This window comes from Culex quinquefasciatus, chromosome 2, assembly GCF_015732765.1.
Source record: "Culex quinquefasciatus strain JHB chromosome 2, VPISU_Cqui_1.0_pri_paternal, whole genome shotgun sequence".
NCBI lineage: Eukaryota > Metazoa > Arthropoda > Insecta > Diptera > Culicidae > Culex > Culex quinquefasciatus.
Window position 1 is genome coordinate 223,050,209 of NC_051862.1, and position 6,000 is coordinate 223,056,208.

The 6,000-nt window shown below is 36.3% G+C and overlaps 1 protein-coding gene across 3 annotated transcripts in view; it reads right to left on the reverse strand.

The window, feature by feature from the left end:
• The window catches only part of LOC6033592 (protein turtle), a 95,976-nt gene extending 94,578 nt beyond the window's left edge, over positions 1-1,398 (reverse strand). For 2 of the 3 annotated variants that reach the window (XR_005277759.1, XM_038257647.1), the window contains exons 1-2: positions 1,151-1,397; positions 234-955 (exon numbers count right to left, since the gene is read on the reverse strand). The gene's annotated coding sequence lies outside the window, so the exon portion shown is untranslated. Of the gene's footprint in view, positions 1-233; positions 956-1,150 lie in introns of all 3 variants that reach the window. The other variant, XR_005277758.1, reaches the window with a different exon arrangement.
• Positions 1,399-6,000: the final 4,602 nt, after the last annotated feature.

Consider the following 6,000-nt stretch of genomic DNA (forward strand, 5'->3'; position numbering starts at 1 on the left):
TTCCCCACTATCGTTCGCGCAGCGATCCATAAGTACCCATTATGAAATCGAACTTTACGTAACAATCAATACACCAAACACACAAATTTATGTAGAATACGCCCTTAGCTTTTTGCATCCTTCCTTCCGTTCGCCCACCCGCCAGCCCGCGGCACCAGGAAAAACCACCACACCGCAAAAGAGTCCTTTACGCCCACCACCCCTCGCCAGAGTCTGCGGAAAAACTCACTCACCTTTCGCACCACAGTAACGCCCGGTTATTTTAATATTTTCCTAGCGCTGCTCCTCCAAGCTGATGCTGCTCGAACCGCCCGTGAATGTCGTCGCGTGTGTGAAATTTAAATCCTTTTGACGTTTTTTTTTTTTTTGCTTCCTTTTTCCGACCAAATTACAGAACCTCAGCAAGCGCGCACATATTCACACCACTCTCAGCAGGCGTTGAGTAATCCTTGCTGCTCCTTCGCCTGTATCGTGCGGGGGGGCTGTTCACACAATCATACACATTCTGCCTACTACAACTACACACGCACACAGTTGTGAACCCACAATTGCCAATATTTCCCGCAACACACAGAGTTGGCGTTGAGGAAAAAAAAAGGACAAACACCGCGCGCGCGAGAGTAATCCTTTTTCCAAGAGCAACTCCGAATTCGCCCGCCTGCTATTGCGTGTGAGAATCTTTGAGTGTGTGCGAGCGCTGCTCCTGTCAGGATCTTGTGCTGCTTGTGTGAGTGTGTGCGTGCGTGCTTTTCACACCAGAGCCCTTTTTCCACCTCAACAGAGTGTTCTTTTTTTCGCATTCACTTGATTTTCGATTTTTCACCTTTAACTTTTTTTTTCCTCTTGTGTTTTTTCAGCTTCAATCAGCAATTTAACTTCCTGGCCGAATTCGATGGCCTACTGCGGGCTTTTTGAACGAACTTCAAGAAACCGCAATGCACCTGTTTTCCTTCAACTGTTGAAAAAAAAAAACAAAATTGTAACACTTTGTAAAAGTTTCGTTTGCGAGCACCGTTTCCCGTAACAATTCTCACAAAAAAGGACTTCACAGCTGAGGGCCTTCTAGGATTTCAACCTGAAAGGGGAAGGGCCGTCAGGACCTTTTTTCCGTTTCTGTCCCAGATTTTTTCCGTCACTCCCAAAGACTCACAGTTTAACGCTATCCTAATCGAAATCGCCTTCCAAAAGGACTATTTCCCCCGTCGTCCACGTAAAATCACACAAAATTCACTGGCAAAAGAGCTTTTTTTCGGGAAGAAACACACCCGTTTTTGTGTGTGATTTTTTTTTTTCCTTCCTCTGTTTGGTCAAAAGTGAGCCACACGGGACGAGAACGAGCCGAGAAGAAACGAGCGAGAATCCAGCGGAACAGTAGGCGAGCGACTGTGACTGTGACTGTGCGCGGTGTGTCAAAAGGGCCCCTTTGCTCGCTATGTTGTGTAGCAGCAGCAGCAGCAGCATAGAAACATGATGATGAGAGAGAATTGAGGGAGAGAGAGAGAGCGAGCAGTATGAAAAAGTATGTTGTGGTGGTGAGATCGGAACCCATGTTGGGAAGTTAATGTTTTCAAATATGTGCAAGTATTTGGGGTGCGCTCTCGCGAGATTCTGGGAGGGAACATGGATTGTAAGAAGATTTTGGACAGAAAATTAAAACAAAAACTTTTTATTCAAACATTTTTTTCTAAAAAATGTTACTTAATCCACCTTCGTGGTTGGTGCCTTCCTCCTGTGTTTTCAAATTAATTTAAGAGTTTTATTTTTTTATTTTTTCAATTAATTTTTTTAAATTATTGTTTTTACCAGAACAGCAATTTTTAATTCTTTTTTAACCAAATCTCCAATATAAAGCAGGGCTAATAAGCCAACATTAGGTGCACGATGGAATTGCATGCTGCCCCCCTAGTCTTAGTAAACAATGCACAGTGATCCAGATCGCAAAATTAAGTGGAAAATGGATTTTCCGTAAAATGATGAAGTTTTGGAGCTTTGGTGTCTTCAGAAGAGTTGTTGCATATGGAAAAGGGGAAATTTTTGGTTTGGTTGAAAATTAGGGTGGTTCACTATTAGGGTGATTTTTAAAATCTAACTTTTCAGGAATATTTTTGGGAATTTTTTGTCTTCTAAAAAGTTGTTGAGCTTGCCAATCCAAGCAACTTTGTCGAAGACACCAAAATTTTATCTCGTAATCTACGCCTTCTACGGCCAAATTTATAGAAAGCATCTGAGCAAACCATCAAAAATCAGTTTTTTGAATGTGGCAATTCAGGGTTAAGTTTTAGAGAAAAGTGGTAAACGCTGAAAAAATCTCGGGGGTGTTTTTCTTTAAACTCGAGATATCTTCTTTTGAAAAAGTCTAATTTTCAAGGGAAAACCTTATGGGACCAGAGCTGAAAATGTCAGGAGTCCTGACGCGAAAATCGGCGACGCATACACGATTTTTTGAGATCCATTCACTGAACCGCAAAACCGTGACATAAACAAATCCGGCGCAGTCGTGAGTGCCCTAGCTCATTGAGCAGCTGCAATGCGAGGCAGTAGTCATAGACTAAATATATATAGATACGCCACTCCGCTGTTGGGGCTGGCGACACTACCGCCACGCCAAATTTACACCTGGTGGCAATTCACAGGTACTAACCTACCCTTTGGAAATGTTTGAAAAAAAATTCTTCCCCAGTTTCAGTTCAATGCTCAGTGGGTATATCCAAGCAACTTTCGACTAGCAACTGCTGTTTCCAAGAAATGTCAAAACTTTCGTGACTTTGCAAATGTTTGATCGTGTTAGAAAAAATCTAGTCCGCTAATCTATGCAGTAGTCGACCAACGCTCATTCGACGTTGCACGCACACACATAAAGAAACAAGTTTTTACACAATAAGTTGGTATTTATGCGTGATAATGTAATTTTGAATTTTAGTTATGGTTGTTTGAAGTGTTTTGCACAGTCTAGAACCATTCAATTGTTTAAAAATAGTCAAAATAGTGTTCAGAGAGGATTTTACGAGTCAGTCATACGATACGAATTGAGTGAGTGTAGCTCATTTTTTCACGTCTCTCATTCTCCAGCAGCCGATCGGCACAAGTCAGGCGGCAGTGGTTGAACGGACACAGTTGGCTTACAGTCAGATGCTAGCAGTGAACTGACATTTTGGTACGCTGGGTTGGAAACATTTTGCAGGCCTGTATGGGACCACCCTAACGAATTTCGAGAATTGTCCAAATATATGTTTTTCCATGTAATTTTGCCCGCTGAATCTGAATCTACCCTCAGAATTGACTCAAAGTGTCGAAAAATCGAAGTTTGGACATATTTTAGGTATCCATCCCAAGTAACATATTTTTCCAGGAGTTCTACAAAAGCTCTTCAAGATAGCTACAGCATAGCAGTTTGGACCGCGGTAGGATAAAACTCTCTTCAAGTACTCTTCCAAACTCCTGAAGAAGTTTTGAAGAGAATTTTATCCTACCGCGGTCCAAACTGCTATGCTGTAGCTATCTTGAAGAGCTCTTGTAGTACTCCTGGAAAAAAATGTTACTTGGGTTGTAAAATTATCATTTAAACCTTTGAACCTTTGAACGAAAAAGCATGGCAACGTTAATAATAGTATTTTTTTTTTGCAACATTTCTCATTATTTGATACCCGTATTCCTAAAAATTATAAAGTGCGAATCTATACATAATTTTGCATTATCAAACCCATATTGCAAAATTTTAAATTTTGAGTATTTAAAAAAATTACATTTTGTGAAAATTTAATTGTAAAACAATTTTATTTATTGAAAATCTTTACAAAAAATTGCATTTTTTTGCAGAGAATGAACATTTTTGTCTTAAAAAAACTGTATTTTGCAATATTTTGAGTATTTTACACTCAAAACTCTTATTTAGTGAAAATTTAAAAAAAATACTCGTCATTTGATATTCATATTGTCAAATTGGAGTTTTTTGTATAAAAAGAACAGAATTTAATGAAATTTTAGTATTTTACACTGAAACACTATAGTGCCAATCTATACTCTAATCTGGTGAAAAACGTAATTTGATTTCCGTATTGCAAATAACAGTAATTTGAGTACAAATTTCTTTTAAAAATATTTTTGAAATTTTGACATCTTACACAGAAAACTATAATATAGTGCGAATCTACTCACACAGTTTGATGCCAATATTGCAAAATTTTCAAAATATTTGGTACGATATTTTGTAAAAATGTAAGTCTTTGACACTAAAAATTAATCATTCAAAAACTTTTAAATTTTTGCGGAACATGAAAACAAAAATATCAGTATCTAGAATGCAGTGATTTTTTGAACGAAAATTTTCATGTTATGATACCCATATTTCATATGATGAAAATTTTGATATTTAAAAAATATAACGATTTGAAAACCTCAAAATTTAAACACACTAAATTAAAAAAAAGTTTTTTCAATAGCAACTTTTAAAGTCTGAGCAAATGTTATTTTATTTTATTTTATTTTATAATATATAAAAAATTTCGACGGTTTTGTTCGAACGCGAATCAGTTCAATACGGAGCGTCGGATCAAGGTGCTTTTTGTTGCGTTGGGTTCGTATAAGCCCAAGGAAGGTTTTTACGCAAACTAATTGACACTTTGGCCACTCTGGAACTGATTCCGGAACACCTGTCGTTTGTATGGGAAAATTTACGTAAACTCAAATTTTGATCACAGGAGGCTGCATGAGCAAAAAATCAAAAAACGTCAACAAACGAAAAAAGGCAGAACGAAGTTTTTATAAAGTTAATAAGGCCAATGCAAGTTTTATATCATGTTTCTGATAATGAGTATATTTTAATTTTTTTAACGAAACAAGAAAAGACCATTTTCAAAAATTAAGTTAAAATGTATAAACTGCTCCCAAATTTTTCATTAGCGAGATTAGGAAATCCTCACAAGACGTGTTTTTAAACCACCCAAATTCGCCCAGAATCACGCATTTTGCAAGCATTTTTTGCTGCGATTGTTTTTGAGATGGGAATCCTTGGCCGTATTTGAACCCAATGCATTATTCAATAAATAAACATTGAAAAATATATAAATTTACCTAATGACTCTAAAGATTTAATATTTATTCAATATTTAAAAAAAAAACTACATTGTTTAAGGTTTTGTTTGGCGAAACTTCCCTTCTTTTGTGTTGTAAGTTGGTTATAAGGAGAGGGGTAAAAATATGTTACCAATTATATAAACCCTGTACAAGCCAACCCCGTCTCTAGACGGGCTTCGATTTAAAAATTTGAAAAAAAAAATTTTAACCAAATTTTGATCTTTAAAAAGCATTGGAAAGAAAAACTCTAAAAATGTTAGAAAATTTTAGGGTTTGAAGTTTGACTTGGCTTTGCCAATGCTAAAAAAAACATTTTTGGCTGCGTTTTTTACTAACATTTCCTATATTTTAAGTAAAAAAATGTATGCAGTATTATTTGTAGCACCCCAGACTATGCCCCTACGATTTTGTTTTACAATTTAAATGATAATGGTGTCTTTTTATAGCAGAAAATGTAAAAAAGAAGCAAAAAATTAAAAAAATGTCTGTAAAAACATGAAAAAAGTAGAAAAGCAAAAAGCAGGGAGAAAAGCAGGAGGTGGTTGAATAGGCCAAATACTACCAAAAACAAACGTAAACTAAACAAGATAAATGCAAATTGTAATACTAAAAATAAAACAAGAAAACATAAAACAAGATAAGTAAAGTTTATCGTAGAACAAAAGTTGCTCAAAATGACCTCCTAATTACGGGAAAAATTTCCAAGAAAAAAAAATCGGCAGCAGAGGGTTAACATGATGTGTTCAAATTTTTAACTTATTTTCTGACGATTATTTTTTCTGTGTTGTCAATTGACAAAACTCTAATCGGCAGAATTATTTTTCAGTTGATTGTTTGTCTTTTTTTTGTATAAATACCAAAGCATCATTATAAGATACCAAGTGCCTCCATTGAATCTCCCTTTCGCAGAATAGAACCATGGAGGCG